The following is a 15,985-nucleotide window of genomic DNA, read 5'->3' as shown; positions in this document are numbered from 1 at the left end:
AAGGAAGGAAGGAAGGAAGGAAGGAAGGAAGGAAGGAAGGAAGGAAGGAAGGAAGGAAGAGAAAGAAAAGTGTCACAGGAAAATTTTGATCTTTCAGGCCCTGAATTCAAGTCATTCTCAGAGACACTCTGAAGGGTTCCCTGGATTCTGTCATTCATTACCTGCAGGTACCTATTCTGCCCAGACCAGCCAAATCTATGCATTCAGACCTTTGGATTTTGTCATCATTGCTCCTTCTCCAGAGTGCTAATCTGCAAGGGTCAGAAAGTTCCATCCCAAGTGATTTGTGGATTAAAAATTGAGGGCCAGGCTATTCTAAAGCTGGAAAGGACCCAAAAGGCCACTTTACAGATGAGGAAACTGAGGTTAATTGGCTTTCCCAAGGCCACACCGCTATTTATCAGCAACGCTAGCACTTCACCAGCTGGCCTGCCTAGAGGGAGGGAACCAGGGCAGCCCACTAGGAAACATTTGTCAGTAATTCGTTACAAACTTGCTGACAGGTGATCTTTCTCCATTTGTGAGAAATGGGACAAAGTTACACACCCAATAAGAAAAGGACATAAGGCACGCCTCTCTGGAAGTAAAAAAATGGGCTACCTCTCTGGCTTGTAATGCAGAGCTTGGCTGAAAAAGGTTGATAGGGAGAGGCCAGCTGAAATGATTCCTTAGGATCTGACTCATCTCCTCCTTCAAAGATGCAGGCTCTTAGGCTGCATCAGGCTCCCAACTAATGCTCTCATGCACACCACGAAAATTTGCTGAAGTTGACGATTCTGTGCAACATTTGCAGTAGGAACGGCAATGAATAAAACACAAGAATCACCAATGCATTACTCAGAGGCCAAGCATGCCAGCTTGAAGGGCTAGATTGCAATTTTCACTCTAAGATGATAACACTAATAGTGACACTTCATTTGCAGTGTCTTTTAGCTTCCCCAAAATAATAATGAAAATGAAAGCTACGTCATATACCACAGCTGTACCGATGTGTGAAGCATATAGTGGAGGGAGGCAGTGCTAGAGAGATTTCCCTCTAATATTGAAATATTTTTATAGCAAAGCAAGACGAATTATAATCGGTTGTACAAATGAGCCTCATTTTTCAATTTCACTTTGGAGTTTAATAGTTTTTCTATCGTCAAAGAAGTATCTGTAAAAACTTTTAAATATGTGGTCTTAATAAGTGGGCATAAAAAGTTAAGAACTTTTGCTACTATCTTAATTACTAAGGCAGCCTCCCCTAACTTTGGTTAGTCACCCTTAGTTGGTGGTCTGCATTTGTGTCCACAGTGACCAGGCATACAGCACTACGCAGCAGCTGAAAAGCATGACTCTGATTTCATGCAGTTCAGTGACAACTGGGTTATGTCTCAGCAAGTTGTTCTATCAGCCAAAAAAAAAAAAAAGAACAAAAATGAAAGCCATTATATGCTTCGATGGCCTGGCATGTAAGAAGGGTACTAAAAATTCATTTGTATAGGGCTGCCAGTATCTGGATAGTTCCTATGCAGTCCAGCTTGGTGGCTTTTATCCTGGCTACAATGTTAGAACTCATGGGACATTTTCTAATGCAACCTGCAAAAAACTATTTGCCATCCACAGTTCTACACATTATGCTGCCTGACACAACTAGTCCTACAAATGCTACTTCATCCACTCACTTGGCACTAGGATCCTGCCCAGGTCCTGGTAGGCTGTCTGGTTATTATTATTCTTTTTGATTAATTAATTAATTAATTAATTGGTACAGGGTCTCTGTGCAGCTCAGATTTGTAGTGATCCTCCTATCTCAGCCTCCCCAGCTCTGGGATTACAGACATGCACCACTACACCTGGTTTCAGCGGCCAGCTCAGTGTGGAGCCAGCATAGCATAAAGTATCAGGGATCAAACCCTGGTCCTTGTGCTTGTCTAGCAGGCACTTAGACCACCAAACTATCTTCCCAGCCTGTCCCAGTTATTTTTGCACAGCCCAATTTGGACTACTCTGTATTTAACAAATGCTCCTTTTGCCCATTCTTGCCTCCACTGATTTAACATCTTATTCAACCTTCCAGAGAAAATCAATATTGAAATACCTCACTCAGAACTTCAGTACATTCAGTTCTTCTCAAGGCTCATGATGAAATGAAACCTTTTGGGTCTCTTGGCTGAACACAATAGAAATGTAGTGTGGGGAGCACAGTTGCTGCAGGGAACCTAGAGAAGTCAGCTCAGAAAAAACTCTGGGCACCTCAGTAGGCCACTGAGCCAACAGAGAGCAAACCCTGCTGTGGAACCAGATGGGCGAAAGCACTGTGGATAGCCCCACTGAACACGAACGGCTTCCACTTGCCACCTCACATGGGTGGCCCCTGACATCTGATGCGGCTCTAGTCACTGCTGCTGTACAAGGAGCAGCATGACTTCACCATGGCCACTGACCCTGTGTGTGTGCATGCTCGCATCGTGTGTGTGTGTGTGTGTGTGTGTGTGTGTGTGCGCTCAGAGCAAGTATGTGTGTGCAAAGTACTAATCCAAGTTCAAAGCACCAGGAAGTTAGGACTTAACTAGACTTCTAACCTCAACAGGAACTTGGGAAGAGGCTCTCTAGCCTTCTAAGTCCTAGAGTAAGAGGAGGGGTCTTCTTTCTATAGAGGAATTCATCTGGGCATGCTGTAAACATGGGAGGGGGATTCTGTGTGGTGTGGCCAAGTAAATGAAGAAGTGAACACAATGACAGGTGTGTGCTGCGTGGAATGGGAATGCACAGAATGTGCCTTCCAGCGTGCAGAATCACCCCCACAGAGTCCTGTAAGGCCTGGAAAGCTCTGTCCTTACGTCCATCTGGGCATGGTGTTGCTATTACTTTTTCTGTTTCTGCCAAGCAGGGCTCATGACTGAGTAAATCAACCCAATGAGGTGAGGAAGGATGACAGATTATTCTGGATAATGGAATAAAAACTTGTATTTTAAAATACTTTGATATTAGAACAATGAATTGATCCTACAATAGGATCCAATGCCTGATAGCAACGTCCCTATTGCACACACTCTCACACATTCCTATATATTGATATAATCTAGTGTCAGAGCTACCACCAAGGTGGATACTGATAGTGACTCCTATGTGACAGAGAAATGGAGAGCAAAGACGTTCACAGCTGGTAAGTGGTAGGGCCAAGCGTTGGAGCAAGGCACACTGACTTCAACGCCAACGGGAAGCAGAAGATGCCTGATCAGGTCTATGTTAACAGGAACAGGTGGGAAAACGTAACTCAACAGCAGCACATAAGGAAAAACAAATAAACAAATAAACTGTGGAGCACAAGTCCTCTGGGTGATGTGGCTGGCAATAAAAGCTAATGTAATGGAGCCTCCGGCTGCAGTAAAAGAAGTGTAGAGAAGGGAGTTGATAATATAGAGTCTAGCTGCCCAGATTTCTAACTCCAGTCCTTCCCTGGGAGCAAGGTATGAGAAAAACTGAATGAGATGTGCAAGCTGGACCTGTTGGGAGTGACATAAAACATCCTGGAAGATAAATACTGAATAAGCACCGTGTGGAAAAAGAATTACATGCATTCTGCATGGTGTCAGAGGCTATATCAAAGAATATAACTTTTGGGGAGACAGAGTTTGGCTCAAACTAAGGAAACATGCCAAATTATAATATTGTCCAATGCATTACAGCTTTGCATGAAAGGGCAATGAGTTGTACATCCCTAGGAATATGACAGCCATCACTAGGGTGTGACAGCAAGGACCAGAGTGCCTACTGGCAGACTGCACTGAGGCCCCCTGCATGAAGCAGCAGGATTTAGTTCTTTCTTCCCCAACCATCTCCAGTCACTAAACTGGATGTGGCTTGTCGTCCTGTGGCCCAAGTGCTACTTCCTTTGTAGAACTTGTTGTACGCAACCTCAAGGTTTTCTTTGGATAGAGATAATATTTGGTGTATTGTCCATTTTTCCAACTCACTGAAATATGGTCCTGGTGATATAATGTGTACACAATCACAGTGTTTTAATATTTCAGAAACAAAGACAAAGTTTGGAGTGAATTTTCAACCACGCCCTGACAGTGTCACATCATGACAAGGCTGAGTCTGCAAGGTAAGAGCACAGCTATAATGTGGGTCTTGAATATCTCCCCAAGGCCCATTTGTTAGAGGGCCCCAGAAGGCCCTCCCAAGAGAGGTGGAGGCTGAAGGAGGGGGACCTAGCTGGGAACTAGTGGGTGTCTAGGACTGTGCCCTCAAGGAGACTGGCCCTAGACGTCTTCCTCTTGCCTCGTTTCTACCTCCCAGAGAGAAGCGGAGCAATGTTGCTCCCCTCCTCCACACCCTCAGAGTGATCTTCACAGCCCCAAAGCAGCAGGGCCAGCAATCATGGCCTGCAACTCCATGACTGCAAACTGAAATAAAGCCTTTCCACCTACAAATTCATTCTCTCAGGTATTTTGCCATGGTGAGGGCAAGGTGACTAGCAAAGGCACAGGGTTGAACCTATACTTGGGAGAACCTTGGTGTGTAGACATTCCAAGGGAAGAGGATTATAATGCAGGACAGAGCTGAAGACCAGGGCCAAATATTATCTACCTGAAGCACAACTTACTATTTTGTGCATTACTTGAAATTATGTGCTTCATTTAATGGTTATTTATTTATTTGTACTGGGGATTGAACTCAGGACCTTGCTCTTGCCAGGCAGGTGCTTATGCTGTTTAGCTATCTCCACAGCCCCAAAATATTATCAAATAGTCTTGGTTAGACTATAGACTTCCAACTAAGACATCTACTTAAAGACTCCTATATAGGTCTCACCATGCTTAAAGAATAAATGACCATGAGTATGTTTACTAAAATAAAAAATGGATTGTTTTCAAATTATTACACATACACACACACTTTACTTTTCCTTAGAGACAGAAAAGAGACTGGCTTAAGAGCCAAGGAAGTTCAGCTCTATTCCATCTGTTCCTAAATGCTGTGATCCCTACTCTCCTCTGGGTGTCTGAACCCTCAACTCTAAATGGAAGTTCACTGGAGGAGCTGATGCTCATTTGACCCTGGCATTCTTCCTGGGAAGGATGTATCTACATACAAAACTCCTTCCGCCGCCCAAGCACTCATGGTGGCTCCACAGTCTGCCACTGGCACTGTCACTGAGCCCACCATGTGTTCACAGGGATAATGATAAGAGAGTGGAGCTAAGGGAGGGCTGCAAGGATGATACTACTCAGAAAACTTCATTCCCACAGATTAGCCAGCACTGTGAATAATGCGTGTCACCCAGCACGATAGCTGTGCTTTGATGCCAGTTGTCTGCCTTTGAATCCCACCCTTGTCAAATACTAACTCAGGGCATGGAGAACACCTGTTTTTACCCCTTGTATGAAGATGTCAGCCCTACTTTTACCACTGCATAGGGTAATAAGGGGTGGCAAATATCATACTATAATGGAATCTTTTCAAGCATCGTATTTGAAAGTAGCAAAATGCTCAGCAAACACTGGATTTAGCCCACTACCCAGAACCAGTTTCAAATACCTGTAGAGTAATTGGGAGAGGGAGCGGATTGTAACTAGTGGGGAATGTCATAGAAGAGAGCATGTGAGCTCCTTCTGATGGGACATTTCAATGAATGGAAGCTCATGAGTCATCTGATGACCTGCACTCTGTGAGGTGGTTAGCATGCTGTCATCAGGATATGGAAGATGCTGGGGAATTGCGGGCAAAAGCAGACCATGCAGAGAAAGAAGACATCTAAAGGTTCTATTATGGGTAAGATTTTGGACCATGTAGAGTGGAGCGGAGTGCAAGTAGAGCCATCTGCTGGGGTCTTCTGTCTTGCAACCCTGATCCTGCTCCTCCTCTTTCTCTTTTTCCTCCTCCTCTTTCTCTTGTTCCTCCTCCTCCGCCTCCTCCTCCTCCTCCACACCTGCCACTTCCAGCCCCAACCCTATGAGCTAGAGTGGCCCAGATGTGGGATGTGCATGGGAGTTATCTTGAATCAGAGCCAACTGGTGAGCTTAAACAAGTATAGTGAACTTCCCTGAGAGTCACTCCCCTTCTTTTGTATAAGAAGGACGATGATTTATCATCCAGGAATAGTTTTATAGATTAAATGCAGGATTTATAAAATACTTGGCACAGAGTAGGTTCACAGAAAACTGTTGTTCTGCCTTTCTCTTTCCTGGACAAATGAGGCAGGCAAGCTCTTTTGTCACCAAGCACAAGTAGAAGGCAGCACAGCTGGCACCCTGTGGGCATGGGCCATACAGTCCCTGAGATGGGAACCAGAGTGCACCTTGGAAGGGCCAACAGCCTCAGAAAGACCAACCTGGCTACAAAAGAGGGTGCAAGGTGAGAAACGAAAGCAAACCAACAAAGATGATGAAAGGATGAAGGGCCCTGGGATTTTTAACAAGATGCCAGGTCATTGTTCCGTCACCTCAGCCCATGGAAGACAGCAGCCATCACTCAGGGTGAGGATTTCTTCTCCTCATGTGTTAAACTGTCACTGCAGAAACTCCTTGAAATCTCAAACTACATTTACATGAAAAACAAACAGGAACAGTCCTGAAATTGAGACGAATGATCAGGGCACTAATTATCTTTTAAGCTAGTCCGGAATGGTGATGTTCCAGAGGGCAGGCCTGTGATGGACACGTCTACACCATGCATTCCGCTGGGTGCCCCAGTGCTGGTTTACATCGGGGTACCTTCCTCCAGCAACCCATATGCAAAATAAACAGTGAAAAAGAGAGGCTAACATGCAAAGCAGCAGGTAATTTTCAAAAGCAATAATTACCTCTAAAATTTAAAATCTTGTCTGCTTTTTGAATATTTGAAGTAGAAGAGAGATGGATCACTTAAATGCATGAAATCATTCAGAACAGGTAGTTGCTAATAAATGATTCATCACTAATCAAGAAAGGCCTCCATCCAAAGGAAGTGCAGTGCAGAATTTGGGGCCTAATCATGGCAAGGGAAAACTGCTGTCACCATTAGTCTAAAAAACTGAATCCCAGATCTGTTTCAGAGAGGGCAAATGGCCTTCACATTTGCTGAGTTTTCTTAAGGAACAGGGATTGGATTAAATTTTGATTTTATTTTTATAGTAATCCTATGACACAGATATTCTTACTGTGAAGGATCTGTGTCTTAGCAAGTTACGAAGCTCATTTTTCATCATATGCCCTGTAAGCAATGGAGCTGAGGGTAGAAGGCTGAGCTGGGGCCCGAGATAAAGCAAGCAGAGCCCAAGACATAAGCAGATGAAGAAGGAGCACTCAGTAATCAAGGTTAATAATATTGAATGTTATGATTTAAACATCAAGATTAGTATACAAAAATCTGTGATAAGCTGAGGTCAAAGTTTTCAGTGGACGCTGAATTCCAGTACAATTCCAGGCCTTAGCTTTGCTTTTCCACCTCTTTCAGGTCCTGTTTTCTGGGCATGCTGCCTCCAAAACTGAGTAACTGCTCCACACCTCGGGTATGTTGGGAACCAGCCTGAACATTCTAGAAGGTATTCACAGGCAAAACATCCCTGAAGGCCAAGAGCAGGAGTCCCAACAGTTAGCTCTCAGGTGTTGGCCCCTACTTCTTCTTACAGAGGATAAAATTGCATTGATTGCAGGGGCTCTACTACAAATTCTCAGTGCGCTTTCACTGAAGGAGACTAAGGAAGGCTGCATGGGATCTCTGCGCATCTGATTCAGACTACGGAGGAGCCTTCCCTAGTCCTCTGGTTGCTCTGTGAAGCACTCATCATAGTAGGGCCTGAAGCCATGCTCTCCAAGGACTAGGGAGAGATGACATTAACTTGTAAAAAAAAAAAAAATCATTCTGAGGCCTGATGAAGACAGTGATTTCTGGATCCACCCTCCTGGGCATGCGGAGCCAGATGCTGAGACTCAGCATGGTGGGGTAAACCTGTAATCCCAGCGCTGTGGAGGCTGAAAACAGGAGAATCATTATGATTCTGAGCTGTGTAGTGATACCCTGTACCAAATACATTAAAAAAAAATGACAGCAACTTCTGGCACGTAATAGGGCTTGGAACAGGAAACGAAGGTTTTCTTCACCTACAGTAACCAAGAAAATACAAGAATAAACCCATGCCCATTCATAAATACAGCTTGAGGAGCACTCAGTCAGAGCATATAGAGTAAGACCAGCCGCTCTTCACTGCAGCCTGTGAAGCTGTTGATATCAGCTTCCCATATTTAGCACCCCAGACGCTTTACATGATGATTTTGAGAGACAGGAAAAAGGGAGACCCACAGGAATGTGTAATTGGTCTACCATGAGAAGCAGTGTTTCTAGGCTTTCTCCCATTTTTTCTTCTCCTTTTCCTACTTTTCTCTCTCTTGCTCAGACCTCATGTAATATCCTGAGGTACCAAGACCTCTGCCTCAGTAGAAACCCTAACCCTACAGACTTGGAGAACACTTTGCTTTGGTACGAATGCCCAGAATCCTACAGTTGAGGAATAGTGGAGCCAAATAATGAAACTTTATCTCCAAGTCTAAGAGACATGCATTGCTCACAAGCACTTAAAATTGCAAATTGCTTTTTTGTGTGTAAGTTAAATAAACTGCCCAGTGGTAAGTAGGCATCACTTTACAAAACGTTGTCTTCCTGTCACCCCATGACTTAATACTGTCTCCCATCACCCATTCGCATTGATCTCTTCTTCATCAACCCTCCTGGCATTTCAGCTCAGCCCAGGCTGTAAAGAATTCCACTGCTGAATCACCAGTTGGGCAAACAGACTCGGTTTTAAAAAATACTAGCGATCACCCACCGAAAAGCGCGCGATACTTATTTTTAATGGCACTTTCCTCTTAATTATAATATAGTACCAGTTTTTCTTTCATTCTCAACTTTCATAATGATACTATCAAACAGTAACAAATATAAATTCGTGCAGCCTGAAATATGCAATTTAATCATAAGCCATAATTTCCATATCACTGGAGAGAGAAAAAAAAATCAAGTGATAAAGCTCCAGTGCATAAGGACCAATCTTGAATTAAATTTTACTCCCTGCTAAAGTTAGATATTCTACAGCAGTGTCAAGAATGGTTTAAAGGTAATAGCAAAACATTTACTGTTATATTAAAACTCGATATCCCCAAGTGTTTACCGAAGATCTAAATGAGATTCTTCTTTGGCAAATTAGAAATGTCTTGTAGATGTCTTCAAAAGCTCTTGAAAGAATAGGCAGTTATTAGAGCACGCTCCCTAATATATCTCTTCTTTATTCATTCCGTTCCCTTTGGAGTCAGAAATGATGTCTTCCTGCCAGGAAAAAAAAAAAAAAAAAAAAAAATCCAGCAAATCCCCCCAGATCGCTGGCTGAAGGAGCTAACCTTGTTTATTCGACTGCCCAGCCCCCACCCTGGCTTCTGCTCAATTGCTCAAGTTACAAGATTTTCCAACTTTCTAGCAAAGTCCACGATGAGAAGAAGAGACTTAAGGTAAGAGATCCACCAGTACCAAGAGGCTAATCCTTACAATCTGCTGGAGCAGGAGCCTGAACCACAGTTAGATTGAATTTGATCTCCGCGGAATGGTCCAGACAAGGGTAGTGGTAACAAAACCGCTTTTCATGGTGCCCTTAAAAGCAGATGGGGGTCCATGCACAAAGTTGGAGAAGGGCGCCATTGCCCTCTAGTGGCCAGAAGTGCGATCTTCCGCGAAGGAGCCCATTTCCAGAGATGCCCAAGACTCGCAATGTCAGGGTAAAATTATAGCAGGAAGATGTTTAATTATCCTCCTCGAGTGTTTTCTTTAGTCCTTCCTGCTCATAGAGGAGGTTGTAGAAGGCAATCACAATAAGACTGACGGAGCAGCTCGCTCACTCCTACTCCTCGGGCATTAGGAAATATCCAAGTTTCTCCACCTTTTTCTTTTTAACAGACCTGTTGATTTTTTTTTTTCCTTTCCTAAGCAATAAAACCAGAAATTATATGGGCCAAATATCTCTATATATTTCAGAGGTATCAACTTTAAATTGAAAAATTTGACAGTTCACCATCCTGAGTAGGGAGTTCTTAACAAATTGGGTTAATTTTTGCAAAACAGTGACCAATTTCATAAAAGAGACATTTATCCCAAACACATTTCAGTCCCTTAAATCATTGGCTAGTCAAGATACACAATGCTTAAATTTTCTAAGGGGAAAAAAAACCCTGGGAACTCATTCATGTGGCAAATTTGATGGCGCAAGGACAAAGTGTGCTGCCTGTGTTCAACTTCATAAAATATTGTTTTGCTATTATTGCTTAATGATGGGACACACCTATGATCAAAAGGAAAGCATCAATACGGAAAGTAAAGTCAGGTGAAACCATACAGTTCTCAGTCATCTACCTATATAAGCTCATTGAGAATGAAAAATGAAGTAGATGGCAGATCTTGTTTCTCTGTTTCTGCAGAAAAGATTGAATACAACAGATCAAAGTTTTATGAACTGCGAGATTCTAAAGCCATCGGTGTTCACAGGCAAGGTTCCAAGACACACCATTCTCTTGGGACTGAAACTGTGCCACTGTAAATCAGGCCATGAGGTCAAAGTCACGGCTTTTCCCACATGAGGAACCCCAAACCAGGATCCTGACAAAGCAGCCATGTAATTCTATTCAAAACCGAAGAAAAACCATGAATTATGAAGCCGTGTACATGAAAAGAGCATGAAATTGATCCCTGCTCCCCCAATCCATGGCAGGGCTCTTCAAATCTTCCCTCTTCCTCCCACAAATAGACAATCGAACATATACCTTTGAAGCCACTACAGCAAACGAGGAACATGAGTTCGGGGTTGTATAAAATAGAGCTGAAACTTCTTAATTTTTTTTCAAATTAACACAAAGATTGCATCTTATAATTGAAAATAGAATTTAGGTTTCTAGTAATTTTACTGTCTGGTGTTCTGATAAGACTGCTGAACATAATGAAACTTCTCAAGTGCTATCGAGATGGTCCACTGCTTCAATTAGAAGTATTCTTAAAGCCCATTTTTCTAAGTGCAATAAACTCAGTTTGAATAAATCTACATGCCTGGACCTCGCCAGATTATCCCATCTGAATCCCTTCCATACATTACTTTATTTCCCTTCCCCAGAGTGGCAAAGGTACTCTGTTTCTCTTTTTTTTCCCCCTCAAAACATACAATAAACTCAACAGTGCATACAGACTTAGAAATAACAACAAAAGTACTATCAATAAAGGTTATTATTAATTATAAAGTTTGGCAGCAAGACAGTTTTGATGTATCAATTTGCCATGACTGGAAAAGGCCAGATGAAAAGCTCATTGTCGCTGAGGCAAAGTTTCCTGGCCTCTAAGGCCTCTGCCTGTTCCCCACTGAAAACTATTCACGTTCCTTCGCACTAGGCAGGATTTCAGTTTTGCAGGAATGGTCCAATTCCAGGGCCTACTCAATATAAAAGCTTGGACTCAGAGCTTGTATTTAAGGAACTTAATGTGGCTGTAGCTTCAGAGTCCCCCTGAATTGGCCACTACCCATGTCCCTTTGTTTTGCAACTTTTACTCCTTTGTTCTACTAGAAGATGACCCGGCTCCCCGCAGCTGGGGTTGGGTGGTGACATCTGTGTTCTGGTCTGTTCTGAGGGAAATAATTCCCATTTTAATGAAATGAAGGTCAGCCCTTGCGTTATTCCTCCCCTCTACCACAGGGCTCTAGAGCTGATGTGAGACAAGGATCCTTGTTCCTGAGAACGCATCTGCGTCCCCAGCCCCGGGAAGCCCAGACATCCCGCAGAACCATCGATGTCTGCGGCAAGCCCAAGTGATAAGAAATTGATCCAGCCTCTCGCCAGATTAATTGTCATAGCCTCCCTGTGACTAAACCGAAAACTTACTCTCTACGTCATATTAAACAGATAAGAATGAGCAGAAGAAAATCAGATTTCACAATCACTGGAACAAGATTTCTTCTGGAGGCAATGGAAAGGAAGACTTCAGGCAAATCTATATCCTGTGACAATAAGGTTTCAGGACCACCACACACACACACACACACACACACACACACGCACACGCACACGCACACACGCACACACACACGCACACACACACACACACACACACACACACACACACCCTTAGGGCACGACGTGCTGCCGGAATAGCTTTACTCAATCTCTTCGAAGCAGTGCGGTGGCCCCTGCATTTCCTGGTGCATTATCAGCAAAAGCAACAGGGCTTCTAGCGTGGAGAAAACCTTTCACCCCGGAGAGGCAGGAACGCGGAGCCCCCGGCCAAAGGAAGCAGGGCCTTGCCAAGAAAGGGATAGGAAGCTGGACCCGCGGGCCTCCGGGACCCCAATTTCTCTAGGGACTCTGCTTCTCAGCCCGAGGCGGCCCTTCTAAAGCTCCGCCGGGTTTGGGAGAGAGGAAAAAGGGTGCTCTCCTCTCCGAGGTCCCTTTCCTGCCGCCTTTACCGTGCTCCCTGCCTCCCGGTTCGTGTTCTCAGGGCTCAGAGCAGGGAGTGAGGCCGTGCGTGCTGCGAGCCGGACAGGCTCGGCGCTCCCAGAGAGGAGTCGCAGGCTTCGGGGAAGGTCTGGTTCGCAAAGTTCACGCTCAGCCTGGCCAGCAACGCCAAGCCCAAGCTCAAGCCGGGCCCGAGTTTCAGCGGTTCGCAGACCTACCCCTAGGCTGCTGGGAGCTTAGGAACGGTCCCCGGAGCTCTCGGAGACACTTAGGCTGGAGCCCAGGAGCGCACGCCGCAGTCGGCAGCCGCAGTCAGCGGACCCAAACCCTGCTACTAAAGCGCTCCGCGTGTATGCTCTAACCCTGGCTCCTTCACCTTTTTCTGGTCTTCCCCAGCAATCTCCACCGGAGGGACTGAGCTCTGGGGATCCGCGGGCACCCTGGAGGAACCTCGCGGAGAGCGGTCCTGTCGCGGCTTCCGGAAAGGGGCGCAGCGCGGGCGGGCTGGCACCGCGCTGGGGACCACTTTCCCCTGAGACACGACCCGGGGCAGCCGGCGTGTCCAGACTCAGCTCTGCAGTTTCTTTCCGAGCCGGTAGCAAAGCCCCCGTGTCAGGGCCTAGGCGCAGACCCCGGGGAGACCCGAGCCAAGGAGCGTGCAGGGCGCGCATCTGGCGCCTCTGCCCCTGGGCCGTCTGCGCCCACAGCTGGCTCCCTTCTCCGTTCTGATTTTTAAACAAATCTTTTACGCACACTCACTTCACACTAGTGAGGGCTTCTCTAGTTAGATACCGACCTCCCCGCTCCCAAGACAGCCTCAATGAGGAAATCGCCCCATCCCTGCAGCACACAGACTCCGAGGAGCCCATCCAGGACACGAAGGGACCGGCGGAGCGCCCTACCTGGGGCCCTCGCGGGTGGACGCGACCTCCGGGCCGTCGGCCCTGCGCCGGGCGAGCGCGGCGTCGTTAGCCCGGCCCCAGACCGGGTCCCATTCACAAGTCAGCGGCGGCTGCGAGCGGCCCCCGCGGCATCTGCTTCTCCGCCCGCGTCGCTCCCCTCTGCCGGCCGCGGCCGCGGAATGAGCCGCCGAGCGCGCTAGTGGCAGAAACGAGAAACCGAGGGGGAGGTGGCGGCGGGCGGGGGGAGGAGAAGGGAGGCCGCCACTGGGAGGGAGGGAGGCGAGGGCGGGGGCGGAGAGCAGCCGGGGCTCCGAGACGCGGCGCGCCGGCTCCGGGGGCTGTGGCAGACCCTGTCCCCGCCCCTCCCCCCGGGGTTCGGAGCGGGGCCACCAGGATCTGCGGCCACCCTTCCCGCCCGGGGTCGAGGCGCTCCGACTCCGTTGGGGCTCGGAGTCTGGATCAACTGAAGTTGGGCTCCGGGGACGCACAGCCAATCAGGGAGGGCTACGGAGGGAAGCTGGACCCGGGTTCGGAGCCCCATTTTCTCCCCTCAACCTCGCAAGTCCACTCCAGCTGCTCAGGCCAAGTCCGTGGCCACCCCTCGGGGTGGTGGATTGCAGGAGCAGTGAGAGTCGGGGAGCGCATCCGCTTCCCCCTCGCTGTCCCACCCTACCCTCTGCAAACCCCTCCACGCGGCGGCTCCTTCCCAGCCCCCACCCCTCAGCCTCCACGCCCCATCCTTCCCAAAGTCTGCGGCGAAGCCGAGGGCTTCGGAGTCGGGAAGAGCTGACTCTGCTCTTTCCCGGTTCTCCCCTTTGCCCCCGCAGAACGCTTCCAAAGGGGGCACAGGGAGGAGTTGGCCAAGGCCAGCTCCCCTGCCACCCCAGAGATTCTTGGATGCCCATTGCAGCCTGAAACCAGTATCACCCGCAGGTGCTGTCACTTGTTGCCTCCCCCAAGCGTCTCCTCAGAACGACTCAGGCTGATGAGCAGCGATTCCCAGGCAGGGAGGGCCTGCGGGGCGACTTGGGGTGATCTTCCTCCCTGGTCCTCCCTCAGACTTCACCAAGAAGGAACCTCGAGAAGGAGACCTACCCCGCTTCCTGCCCTCCCTCAAGGATCCTCCGGGAGAAAGACCTGGCGGGATCTTGGGCGTCCAGCCAGGGCCTGGGCAGGGCGCTTGCGTGGAGACCTGCGGGGACCTGCACTCTGAGGTGGGGACGGGTTACCTGCCCAGGACGAGTTTACTAGATAATGGAGAAGAGGTAGAGGGAATGTGCAGGTGCAAGTGGGAAGAAAAGGAAGCGCCAGGAAGCACGGGGAGTGTGGACGCAAGGTGAGGGAAGGCCAGACAGAAGCCCGGGAAAAGCTGGGCAGGCGAGAAAGGCTTGGGGGCGGGAAGGGGCAGAGTTAGAGAAAACAGAACCAGGAGGTAAAGATAAGGCTAGACCTAGAGCGGTGCGTTAGGGACCCCTGTTGCGAGAGGGAGGAGAAAGGAGACTGCTAAAACCCACCCTCCTGCTCATGGTCCGCTGGGTCCCCGGCTGCTCCAGAGGTTCCATTCTGCCCAGGACCTGCTCTCAGGCGCATTTTTGGAAGGCTCTCAGTGGGTGCCCGCCCGCTACAGGGTCTGAATCCTGCACCTTAAAGATGTCTCCACATTGTTCCCTTGGTTTTCTGCTCACTCCCCCCGTAGTTCCCCGTCGTCGGTGTCCAAGGGAACTAGACTCTGTCATCGCCCCGCCCCAAGACTGAAGTTGTGGGGCCATCAGGCTTCTGCCTGCTCTCTCTGGTAGGGCAGGAGTCCTTTGCACAGGTCGGCCTCACCTTTTCGCCCCCCCCCTTTTTTTTTTTTGGCTTTCACTTGTGATGGGCCACTGAGCCCTCAAACGGAGCACATTCTCAAAGTCCACCAAAAGCCTGCACGTGGTGACCATCTAAAGGGTGGTGAAGAATGAAGAGGGTCGGACTTCAGCTTTGCTCTTGTTTGGCTCCAAATTGTTGGCTGAATTTTTCCATTTTATTTTTCCCCCACGTGGGCATAGAGGAAACAAGAAAAGCGCAGTCCTCCTCAGCCCACGAACACAAGTAAGATGCTCACGGAGAGTTTTATTTATTCCGCTTCTGAGCCACACCTCAGGGTGGTCCTGCTTACCTGCAATCTGCCACTAGCTGGAAATGGACCTCTGCTTTCTGTCCAGACTTCATCAAATGACAGCAGCTGGTTTTTAGACCATCCCTTTCATGAACAGTAGTAGCATGAGTGAGTTTTAAAAAGTAAGTTTAAAAATGCTGGATAAAGGGCTGGCCAAATAGCTCAGCAGATTAAAGCACCTGCAAGCAGGCTCAGGGGCCGGATTCGATCCATGGGCCTGTTGTGCCGGCCCACCCCAGGGTGAGCTGAGACTGGGCATGGTAGTGCACACCTGTGATCTCAGCTCTTGGGTGGCTGTAAGTAGGTGGATCACTAGGAGTCTGATCTAGTAGTGAGACCATGAAGACCCTGTAGACCCTTCCCTAAAATACCAAAAAATAAAAAAATTAAAAAAAAATGCTGGCTAAGTTTCCACTGACATTGCCCTCCTTGAATCCCAGGAACCTAGTGCACACTGCCGTCAGTCTTTCTTTGCAAAATCC

General features: G+C 47.7%; 1 protein-coding gene across 3 annotated transcripts in view; it reads right to left on the bottom strand.

Annotated features, from left to right (window-relative positions):
* The window catches only part of Cdh11 (cadherin 11), a 166,774-nt gene extending 153,213 nt beyond the window's left edge, over positions 1-13,561 (bottom strand). For 2 of the 3 annotated variants that reach the window (XM_023709266.1, XM_023709265.1), the window contains exon 1: positions 13,349-13,527. The gene's annotated coding sequence lies outside the window, so the exon portion shown is untranslated. Of the gene's footprint in view, positions 1-13,348 lie in introns of all 3 variants that reach the window. The other variant, XM_004625917.2, reaches the window with a different exon arrangement.
* Between the last annotated feature and the right edge of the window lie 2,424 nt (positions 13,562-15,985).

Source organism: Octodon degus, unplaced genomic scaffold (genome assembly GCF_000260255.1).
Source record: "Octodon degus isolate 3935 unplaced genomic scaffold, OctDeg1.0 scaffold00011, whole genome shotgun sequence".
Lineage (NCBI taxonomy): Eukaryota > Metazoa > Chordata > Mammalia > Rodentia > Octodontidae > Octodon > Octodon degus.
The sequence above is the reverse complement of the archived record's forward strand: the minus strand, read 5'-3'. Positions and strand labels throughout refer to the sequence as shown.